At 48.5% G+C, this 11,664-nt stretch overlaps 1 long non-coding RNA gene across 1 annotated transcript; it reads left to right on the plus strand.

Annotated features, from left to right (window-relative positions):
* The first annotated feature begins 6,669 nt into the window (after positions 1-6,669).
* Positions 6,670-11,345, plus strand: LOC109575322 (uncharacterized). The gene is made up of 3 exons (XR_002183208.2): positions 6,670-7,721; positions 9,198-9,265; positions 10,355-11,345. It is a non-coding gene; the product is annotated as an uncharacterized lncRNA (long non-coding RNA).
* The last annotated feature ends 319 nt before the right edge of the window (positions 11,346-11,664 follow it).

Below are 11,664 nucleotides of genomic sequence, written 5' to 3' on the forward strand. Positions count from 1 at the left end.
GGAGAAGGCAATGGCACCCCACTCCAGTACTCTTGCCTGAAAAATCCCATGGACAGAGGAGCCTGGTAGGCTGCAGTCCACGGGGTCGCTAAGAGTTGGACAAGACTTAGTGATTTCACTTTCACTTTTCACTTTCGTGCATTGGAGAAGGAAATGGCAACCCACTCCAGTATTCTTGCCTGGAGAATCCCAGGGATTGGGGAGCCTGGTGGGCTGCCGTCTCTGGGGTCGCACAGAGTCGGACATGACTGAAGCGACTTAGCAGTAGCAGCAGCAGGGCTGGGAATGGGGAGAGTGGAGAGTGGCTGCTGATGGGTACAGGGTTTCTTTGAGGGTGATGAAGTGTTCTAAAATTAGATCATGGGAGATGGTTGTACAACTCTGAATATACTAACACCATTAAATCATATGCTTCACATCAATGTATTTTATAGTATGTAAATTATATTTGAATAAATGCATTTAAGCTATAAAATTAATACCATGTTGACATTTCATAACTGTGCTAAACACCTTAATTTATCATTTTGTTCATTAACACACCCCAGTGTACCTGTTAAACTGTTTCTACCCCTAATGGCAGAAACAATTGTATATTTTGACATTAACATTTGAAAGAAATGTCAAATGGCTAGGAGTTAAACTTTTCCACTTTTCTCAATGTAAATATGAGGAAACGCCATCAGACAAGAATTTATTTTCTTTGGATAGCAACATAGGATATATTTTTCAGTTTTTCCCTCTGAAGAACACTAAGCCTTTTTTTTTTAAAGCAGTTCTTTTGAAAATTAGAAATACCCCCTAAGTGTTTTTCCAAAGTTTTCAAATAAACACACCCTAACAATTCTTTTACTTTCTCAGATATCAGATAAATACTGTAAATGAATGTTTATTTGCGCTGTTCCTTGCCCACCTTACTCCCGAGGGCCTTGCATGCGGGTGGTGCCCATGTGCTTGTTAAGAAGAGTGAAAGTCGCTCAGTCGTGTCCGACTCTCTGCAACCCCGTGGACTATCCAGTCCATGGAATTCTCCAGCCCAGAATACTGGAGTGGGTAGCCTTGCCCTTCTTCAGGGCATCTTTGTTTTTGTTAAGAAAGCCTACGGCAAAGTTAACAGCCGCCCGCCATGCATGCTGGCTACACTCTCTCCACTGGGCTCACAGAGGAGATGCTGAATGATCTTCAGGCATTTGCTCCAAGTGTGAGAGAGACCATGTCTTGTCCTGGTCTTTCTCTAGATCCCAGTTCAGTATTCCTCCTCTTTGGCACATCTGGCACGCGCGAGGGCGTGGGGCAGGTGATTCTCAGGGAAACGATGTGAGGAGAGCAGTTCCCAGCCTCATGGCACCCTCCGCCCCTTGGGGGGAGATGTGTGGACTCGAGCAGGGACCCTAGGCCATGGAGGGTGGGCGTCGTGAGCAGCGCAGACCTGGGGGAAGGCAGCAGAGGGAAGGGGGGTGATGGGTGATCTCCCGGCCAAGAGGGACATCATGGATAAAACCTGGAGCTGAAAAGGGAAAGACAGACCTGGGGAAGCATCTGGGAATGATGGAGACCACTCAGGGAAGCGGCAAAGGCCATTTTTAACGCGACTCTACCAACAGCCCCGCTGGAAAGGGGTTCGAGGGAGTCAAGGGCATCTTTGGGGTACAGACTTGGGAAGTGGTGACGCTGGCTGCTGGTTCCAAGAGATGCCTGTCCTGGCACGTGTGCTTAGAGTGGGGGTGTGAATGCACCCGGGCGAGAGCAGGGTGGACGCCCAGCGCCAGGGGTTCTGCGTGGCCCAGACTCCAGAGGACCAGCAGCGTAGGCATGAAGTGCTATGCACATGCTCGCTGCTGTCACGCAGGGTCACAGTGCCCGACGATTTATGGAAACACCGCACCATGGTCCAAACAGAAACAGAAAGTTTCTACAGTGTTTGGCAGTTTGGGAGGGGCCTGGGAACGCAGACATGGCACTTTATCCATGACACGTAAGCAGCAGCAAGGACGCAGAAGCAGCAGGCAGAATGATGCTGTCTTCTAGGGATCCCAGGAAGGGAGAGAAAGTTAGTGGGCCTCCCAGCCTTTGTTCTTCTGCCCCGTGACCGGGACTCCTCCCATGTGAGTTTCCAGTAGGCACTTCATCTGTTGAATAGATGAGTGAGCTTGTTGGGCTGGGAAAGGACGCCCCCTGAGGTACAAAAGGCCTTGAGGACAGTCCTTCCTCATTCACTTGTTACAGGAAGAAAGCGTTGCTTCCTCCTGCAGCTGAAGGAACTGTCTAGAGCGTCTCACACATTGATGGATGGAGGATTTTCTCATCAGCACTTAGAGAAAGTCAGACGAGGTGGTGGAGATGGTTTGGGAGCTGGAACCATGTTGGGGGCGTATCTCTCATCCCCCACTACAAGGCCCCATCTAAACCTCTCCTCCTCTAGAACTTTCCCCACCTCCAATCCCACCAGCCAAGATCTCCGCGCCTCTCTCTAGCTTCTTGGAAGCTGGCCCAACCTTCCCTCGCCGCACTCCCCAGATTGGCTCCTAATTGCTAGCCTTTTCTGGGACCAGAATGCAGAGGCTGCCCAGCCATCAGCTTTGTGTTTCTAGCTTTCATCACCTTGCCCAGCAAATGGCACCCTCCCAACAAATGCTTGCTGTGTGAAAAACCAACTGTTTCTTTGATGTGAAAGAAAGTGAAAGTCGCTCAGTCGTGTCTGACTCTTAGGGACCCCCATGGACTATGCAGTCCACGGAATTCTCCAGGCCAGAATACTGGAGTGAGTAGCCTCTCCCTTCTCCAGGGGATCTTCCCAACCCAGGGATTGAACCCAGGTCTCCTGCATTGCAGGCGGATTGTTTGCCAGCTGAGCCACCAGGGAAGCCCAAGAATACTGGAGTGGGCAGCCTATCCCTTCTCCAGAGGATCTTCCCAACCCAGGAATCGAACCAGAGTCTCCTGAATTGCAGGCAGATTCTTTACCAGCTGAGCTACCGGGGAAGGTTTGATTGATACCTAGTGGTAATTCCATATTGAAAAGTCACCATTGAAATCTTTTGTCCTTACATTTTATTTTATTTTTGAAAACAGTCTTATTTTCTTCTCTGCCCCCACTGGGGTTTACCTTGGCAGAAGAAGCTGGTGCCAGCCAGGAACCTAACCCCTTGGCTATGGCCTTTGAGAGGATGAAAAATGTGTCATGGGACTTGCTGGCAGTCCAGTGGTTAAGAGTCCATGCTTCCACCATAGGGGGTGTGGAATTGATCCCTGGTCAGGGAATTGGGATCCCACAAGACACATGGCACAGCCAAAAATAAGTGTCAGGAGTTAGGAGGACCCAAAGATCATCTGGTCTGACCTCTTAATTTTGTGGATGAGAAAACAGGACTTTGCCAAGTAACCTTGATTTAACCCTCCTGATTCCTGCCCAGGTCTCTTAGTGAGATATTTTTATATATAGAAGTAGGTAGAAATGGGTTTCTTTAACTGCCTGGGTGATGTAAAGATAATACCACTAGAACCAGAAGACCTTGGTTTGAGTCCCAGCTCTCCTACAGCTTTGAACAAGTCAGGTAAATTTCCAACTTCAGTCTGTTCATTTAGAAAATAGACAAGAAAGAGCATTATTATTGTAGTGTCTTCATCCCAGAACTATCGTGAGACATTTTATCTGAAGGCTCTTTGAAATGTGTAAACATCTTATAATGTTAGTTATTGTTATTTTTGTCCCTATTCTCAGTAAGTCCAAGGCTGTTTGAGAAGGAAGAATACATTTTACAGTTTGACAGTGACTTTTATAAAAGTGCAGATAAGGATGGGCACCCGGAGGACGCCCAGGACCGTGTGTGGCTGGATTCGCATCCACTTGGAAGTTGATGGGTGGTGGCTGCTCTGGTCGCACAGAAGCTCAAGGCAAGGGGCTCTGAAAGGCCAGGCTGTGCAGGTGCTGCCAAGCATGTCCTCCTGGCCCAGGTCCAGACGCCTTCCTCGTCCAGAAGGGAGAGACGCATCCATTGCCCACCTGCAGGGATGGACTAGGGTGTGTTCGTACCCTTAGGGAGCACAGGACGCCATCTCCCTAGGTTTTTGAATATCAGCCGAAGCTTTTCAAGGATGAATTCTGCAAGTCAGGACATGAATAGAACTAAGGAAGTCAGGCAAGTTTAGAGTGCCTCAGAAGGCTGCAAACATGATTCCTTCCAGTAACGCCAGCCCTTGCTGTTCATCTGAAATCCATTCCAGCTCATCCCTCCAGGACAGGAAAAGTCTGGGTCAAGTGTCTGGGGCTGAGGTCAACCGTACTTTCCATTTCCATTCCCTGGGCCAGCTTTTTCTACTCTGATGGAAAGAGAGCAGCAAGGCCCCCCGTGGTCACCACCATGGGTGATGACCAGGTGAGAAAACAAGACTAGTTATGAACGTGGTCACGGCCCTGGGAGGCCCACACACCTCTCTACTCCCAGCTTCCCTGCTTGGGGAAAATATGTGAACTCACAGGACCCAGGCCCTGCCCCCTGACACCTGAGCTTTTATTTTCCCTCATGAATCAACTGCCCATGATTCTCAAGCATGCACTGTATATAAATTAACAGCCTCAGTGTCTGAGATGTACAGTGAGTTTTCTGGATGTAACACCTATCCTTCAAGTGTTCTTACAATTTCCTTCCTTTGACTCATATGCTCTTTAATTTTACATCATGGAAAGAATTAGACATGACCCCAGAGAATGAAGACTGCCATCTCGTCCCTGGCTCAGCATCCTGCTGGCAGAACAAAAGAGGACACTGCTCCCTTGCATTTTTTTCTTACAGAGCCATCCATAACTGTCTGCCCCCAAAGCCACAAGCCATGCGGCTCAGCGCGGCTCCTTCCCACCAGGTTTAACTGTGGTCCGCTGTGTGCCAAGCCCTGTTCTAGGCCCTGGAGAAGCGGCGGTGACTTAAAGGGACAGAAACTGCTGCCCTCATGGAGCTTCCATTCTGAGAACTCTAGACAAGGGAAATAAAAGTCAGAGGAAATAAAATTAATGGAGGCATCGTTATTAACTTCAATTGCTAATGGTTTAGAAATAAATATGCTTCAAGTGCTTTTTTTTAAAACATCTTCATTTGACACCACAATTATTTAAAAAGGTAATATATTCCATTCTCTCTACTTTTCTGTATATTTGAAAAATGTTAATAATAAAACAATGTTCAGTAATATAGGTAGCTATGTCCTCTGCTCCTGTGCCTGTTTCAGGGCAAGACAGTCCCCTCTGACCCCCTGCCTTCTGCATGAGCTTCCAGAGTGAGTCTGTGGCTGAGCAGGCTTATTTCCGTACCTACCTGGTTTCCCTCTTGTGCACCCTAAGATGCTGGCCCCATGACCTGCCAGCTGAGCCCCAGCCCGCGGCCCCACTGCAGATGGTCGGGGCAGAGGGCACAGAGGCAGGGCTGACTCAGGGCTGGTGCTGCCTCTGACCCGTGAGAACTTGGCTGGCGCCCCTGACCCGGCCCAGCGCTGAGAAAGCCAGTGAACGTATGTCCCACCACCATCTGGACACAGTCTGAACACACGACCTCCAGCTCTTGGAGCCCCGGTTTTCATTACGGTGACGCGCGTGTGACAGTCTGTCCAGTCTCATGAAGGTCATTGCGGGGTCAAGTGGGTTGGGATGAAGTTCTGCTTGCAGTGCCTTTGTATGGCTGAAGATGGTCCTAGACTAGAGGTGTTCATCCTTGGTTGAATATTAAGATCATCTCAGCCCCAAAGAACTGATGCTTTTAAATGGCGGTATTGGAAAAGACTCTTAAGAGTCACTTGGACTACCAGGAGATCGAACCAGTCCATCCTAAAGGAAATAAACCCTGAATATTCATTGGAAGGACTGATGCTGAAGCTGAAGCTCCAGTACTTTGGCCACCTGATGCAAAGAGCTCACTCACTGGAAAAGACTGTTACACTGGAACGATTGAAGGCAGGAGGAGAAAAGGGCGACTGAGGGTGAGATGGTTGGATGGCATCACTGACTGAATGGGCGTGACTTTGAGCAAGCTCCAGGAGACAGTGAAGGACAGGGAAGCCTGGGGTGCTGCAGTTCATGGGGTCACAAGGAGTTGGATATGACTGAGTGATTGAACAACAACAATCTAATCTAGAATAATCTAATCTAACATAACATAACATAACATAATATAGTATATATTATATATGCCTTGATGCCTCACCTGGGCCAATTAAGTCCACCTCCTGGAGCCGGAGCCCCACCTCAGCAGTGACAAAGCTGTCCAGGTGGTTCCTGCAGGCTGCTGGGCTGTGGGCCAGGACTCAGGAGCACAGGGGCCCTGGGCAATTTGGAGAGGAGCTGGTAGAGGCAGGGATGGCAATTAAATTGCAGTGTGTGGGCTATTTTTTGCAATTCCAGTTTAGGGGAACATGGCTGTCACAAGGTTTCTGTTTAGGATCTTGGTTGTTTAATGACAGTTTGAACCTGAAGTTCCCCGGGGATCTGAAACCAGGCAGCGCTTGTGGCTTGGTCTGGTCTGTGGGAAGGGGCAGCAGCTGGGTGCTGGTGACACAGAGGCATTAAGCGTGCTGTAAACTGATGATCTGAGGCTTCATTCTGATAGAAGTACTAGAAATCACACACACACACGCCTCACACAGATTGCTACAGAAAGTTACCTCCTAGGTGGTTAGATTTTGAGCACTTTGGTTTTTTTCCTTTGCACTTTAATACATTCTTTGAATATTTTACTGTGAGTAGGTATCCCTTTACAAAAATAATAAAAAATTTAGAAGAAAGTCAATGGAGAAGAAAGGGTACAGAAAGAAAGAGGCAGAGGGAAGAGGCATTTTATCGTTTGTCAGGCTAGCTCTACTACGATCTCACATTGATCACAAAGCAAACAGTGATATTTGCTCCTTAGGAAGCTCTGGTCCTCTTGTGAGTCGTCCGGCCTGGTTCCTGGTGATGGCTTTCAATCCTCATCTTGAGTGGCCTTCCCAAGTTCCAGGATATCCTGACCTCTGCTTTAGGGTTCCTGAACAGTGGCTACCAGAACCTTTCCTGAACTTGGCCAAGGGGAGGGCCTTTTTCTATGTTAAGCTGGAGCGTAGGTGGCTTGCAGGGGGTCCCTGCTCAGACATCTCTCCTGGGTGTTGGGAGAAGGCCGGGGAGTCCAGGCACACTCTCCACTCTGTTCCAGGGAGGGCTCCACTGGGCACATGATTGAATTCCCTTGCACACCCCCAAAATTGCCCCTGCTGGCCAGGAGCGGGGAAGGTACAGTGCTTGTCAACACGTCCATGTAATCTGATCGTGTGAAAAAGTAGCTATGATCACTTCATTGTAGAAAAAGTGCTGCGAAATAGTCTTATTTGATTATTATAGGTGACTATTTTATGATTGATTGGTTGATGCAGGAGAAAGCGCAGTAGCTTTGTTATTATCTGTCAGTATATCCTATAAACTAAAAAAAAAAAAAGTGTTTTAAATACACTATTGACCGTTGCCCTGTAAACAGTTACCAGGGCCCCATTTCAAGAATTGTCTACAGCTGTGTCAACAGAGGTTGCCTGTTCCCTACACACCAGCGTGACGGCCCAGGACAGCTTGAGAAACAGATGTAAAAATTCCCGCGTCCAGCCCAAGAGTGGCCGTGGGCTCCTCCTGCCTCGCTCAGAGTCAGAATCAAATAAGGTGGTGAAGGTCCGAGCGGCCATTTGACCTGCAGCTATTCTGAAGATCACATAAGGTGGGCAGAGTGCAGAGTCTGTGAGATGAGATCCCCAACTCCTCACCCCAGCAAAGCGCGCACTGAGGAAAGGAATCCTGCGTTGAAGCAGCTTTCCTTTTGTGCTGTATTCGGTCCCTGTGGCTGAGCTCTTTAACCCCACTGGGATGGGACCATCTCCTTCCTTCTAGGTGAGTGCAGTGGGGTGGCACCAGATTGAGAGAGGACCAAGTTCCAGTGCAGGCTCTACAACCTAGAGCGAGCTCAGGTCTTGAACTTCTGTCTCTGAAAGGGGGATAACACACGGGAGGATACTTTACTCTTGGGGTCGATGGGAGCGTTCCATGAGCTGGGCCACGCTGGAGTGCCTGCAACTGTAAATCCCAGCGTAGCCAAATATGGTTTTGCTCGAACAAGTTTACTCCCTGTGCTGCCCCGTCTTCTGTTGACCACACAGCCCCGGCTGCCCCCTCTGTGGTTCTCCTCCTGACTCCTGGGTGCCCAAGGGGAGGGCTTACTGAGCTAGAGGAGGAGAGAGAAGGTGCTCGAGTGTTTGTTTATACGCTTATCCTTGGGCTTCCCTGGAGGCTCAGCTGGTAAAGAATCTGCCTGCAGTGAAGGAGACTTGGTTCAATCCTTGGGTAGGGAAGATCCCCTGGAGGAGGGCACGGCAACCCACTCCAGGATTCTTGCTTGGAGAATCCCCACGGACAGAGGAGCCTGGTGGGCTACCATCCATGGGTCACAGAGTCAGAAATGAGTGAGTGACTAAGCACGTGCTGACTATTGGCCTCGTCACATTACCTGTTAGCTCCATGAAGGCTGGAAATCATCTGTTCATTGTTGTCACTCAGCAGCTAGAAGACTGTCTAGACCCCTCTTACCAGCATTACAAATTATCAGTATTATGTCAGTGCTATCAGTGACACTTATAATCAGCACATTATCAATTATATACCATAGAAGCTAATCTCAATGATATAATGGTATCAATTACATAATACTATGTTAGCAATTTTATAAATTAGAAGCTCTCCCATTAAGGAGGAGCTCCTGGGCTCAAGAGAGAAATTTGCATTGGTTGAGCCTGAAGGCTCGCTGCCCTTTTTTGCTACTTGCCACCGGAACGCTGGGACTTCAGACTTTCCTGCTTTACAGTGCCCTGTTGGCCCACAGCCCTGCCAATCACTGGGTTTGCCCTCCCCTCACCTGACAGCTAGGACTTGATTTCTGATGGAAATCTGGAAGCTTCCAGAGCATCTCCAGGAAAATTTCCTTCTCCCTTAGTGATTTTTTGATGAACACCAGAGAAACTTTCTACTCTACAAGAATTGTCTGAAGGCTTATTTTTTAAACCTGTACTGATCTTGATCCCACTTAGGTTGTCAGATGAGTTTTCCTGCTGGCAATGCTTGGGGGCCTTGGGAGTTCCATAAAATCTTCCTTTAGTTCAAGCGCTGCCTTCAGACTTATCTCAGGGTTTCTTTCTTCCTGTAGGAAGTTCTGGGAGCCAGATCCACGGGACCTGGCATGAAATGGGAGGCGTTGTGCCTGCCTGGCATACCGTAAGTGTCCATCACGTTTCTGTTGGATGGTTAAACACGGAGTAAACGAGATTTGTTCTTTCCAGAACCTGGAGCTCAGTAGGAAGGTGAGAGAGAGTGTCAGATATTTGAAATAGGAAAAATGAAGTTGAGGTGTGGCCTGGAGGAAGAGGAGCCAGGAGGCTACCTGCTGGAAATCATAGGCGACAACAGGGAGCTGGGGATGGAGCCAGGCTTCAGCCAACTGAGAATTGGGGCTCGGTGAACTGGCTCCTTCTGCATCCCTTTTATTTTCTGGTAATTTTAAAGAAAGTTCCTTGTGAAAAGGCCTCCATCATGTGGTCTCTTCTAAGGGAAGAGGGGGAAGGGTCTGGGAGCTGTGATGAGCTGAAGGCAGAGGACAGGTGGGAACCCTGTGTGAGAAGGGCTGTGACCATCCAGCCCTCCCGTCCAGCGAGCCCTGTCCTCTGTCCTTTCTGCTTGCAACAAACCTGCTATGTAGCTAGGGTCAGCTGCAGGGAGTTTATTGAACCCAGTGGGGAGGAAAACACTCAAAGGGAGCACACCGGGATAGCTCTCCCCTCTTGCAGCAGCAGGCAGCCCCGGGACTGGCATTTTCCACAGTGGGAGATGACAGTCAGGATTCTCTGGGTGAGGCGGGTATTTCTTAAATACAGGGTTCAGGATGAAAGCAGAAAAGCTGTTGCTACCCCCAGCACATCTCAGAACCATTTCTCCCTGTAGTAGGTTGGATAATGGCCCCGAGAGATGTATGGTTCTAACCGTTGGAAACGCGCATGGTCAAAGGGTTTGTGCCTATGTGATTACATGAAGGATTTTGAGACCATTGGGCCCTACATGCAATCAGAAGAGTCCTTAGAAATGGGAGGTGGAAGGAGATTTGACACAGATGGAAGAGAAGGAGGCAGCATGAATAGAGAGGCGGAGCGTGGGGGCTGAGACCATGAATGGGAAAGCGTTGGAGAGAGAGAGTGCCCCTGAGAGCCTGCAGAGAGCATGGCCTCTGGACGCCTTGGTCGAGACCCAGGGGTACTGGTTTCAGGCTTCTGACCTCCAGAACTGCAAGAGAATACCTTTCTGTTGTTTCAGCCACCAAGCATGTGGTCACAGCAGCCATGGGAATCCGGTACGATGCATTCATTTAAGACCAAATTACAGGTTTCCTGAAGGTTTGGGACTCCATCTGATTTGTTCCCCCTGTTTAATGTCTAGTCCCCAAATAATCCTGGGCCTTGGTACACGCTTAATAAATATTTGTGGAAAAAATGTTGGATGTTCTTGAATCTCCTAGTGGAGGGCAGTAATTTGTGGTGCTTCCCAAACTTATTTATTAAAAGAACCCTTTTTGCAAAAACATCTTTTGGGACAAGGGTTGTTCACTTTGGGAAATACTGATGTCTTTTTTGCTGAATCTTCAGGAAGGTGTGGAAGGAGGTGTTGAAATGGTACATTGTACACGCCCGGCTCCTCAGCTGGTGACCATGTTTTCCCTCTGGGAATGGCCAGCATTTTACAAAATGTCCCGTAGTTGGTGGGCGATGGGAAAGGCTCATGGCTGTTGAGCTTAGATTGTGAGGGAAAATATTTATGGGCGTGAATGGCTCCAATCACACATTTGTATTAACAAAAACGTGATGCTTTGAAATGTTTAAATGCTACACAGGCACTATTTATAGATCCTCTGTTGAAAAGGAGAGGCAGTCAGAAATGTCATGCTTGCTCAGCTTTATAGTAATAACACTATTTACTGCAGGGATGCAAATAGGAATGCTAACAATATTTAGCGTGGCATCCAGCTTTCTGTTTCCAGAGCAAGCCAATGCGGTGTTGTATGTGTTAACTGCACATTATCAATTACAGTTCTCCTGTAATTGATACAGTTTCCTTTCTGTTCACAGGAATGAAAGGAGGCCTTACTTCCTTTGCCGTCCTCAGCATGTTGATTTCAGGCTTAAAAAAAAAAACAAACTCACGTGCTTCTACTCAGATTTGTGGGCACTTTTGTTGCGGGGTGGCGGCGGGTGCCCCTCTTTCTCACAATGACACACTGGTGGGACCTGCCTCTCCCTGGGCATGTGTTGTTTTGAATTTACTCACACGGGGCACTCCTGGGAAGGAGGTTAAGAAACACAGGGAGGAACAAGGGAAAGATCTGGGCAACCGGCAGGTGTTGTGTGTATGTGTGTGTGAGTTGCTCAGTTGGGTCTGACTCTTTGCAACCCCATGGGCTGCAGGGAATTCTCCAGGCAAGAATATAGGAGTAGGTTGTCATTTCCTTCTCCAGGAGAATCTTCCTGACCCAGGGATTGAATCTCTTGCATTGCAGGCAGATTCTTTACCATCTGAGCCACCAGGGAAGTCCAGCCAGGCGTTAGTGGTGGTGAAAGCATTTCCAGTGT

Source organism: Bos indicus, chromosome 21 (genome assembly GCF_029378745.1).
Source record: "Bos indicus isolate NIAB-ARS_2022 breed Sahiwal x Tharparkar chromosome 21, NIAB-ARS_B.indTharparkar_mat_pri_1.0, whole genome shotgun sequence".
Taxonomy (NCBI): Eukaryota; Metazoa; Chordata; class Mammalia; order Artiodactyla; family Bovidae; genus Bos; species Bos indicus.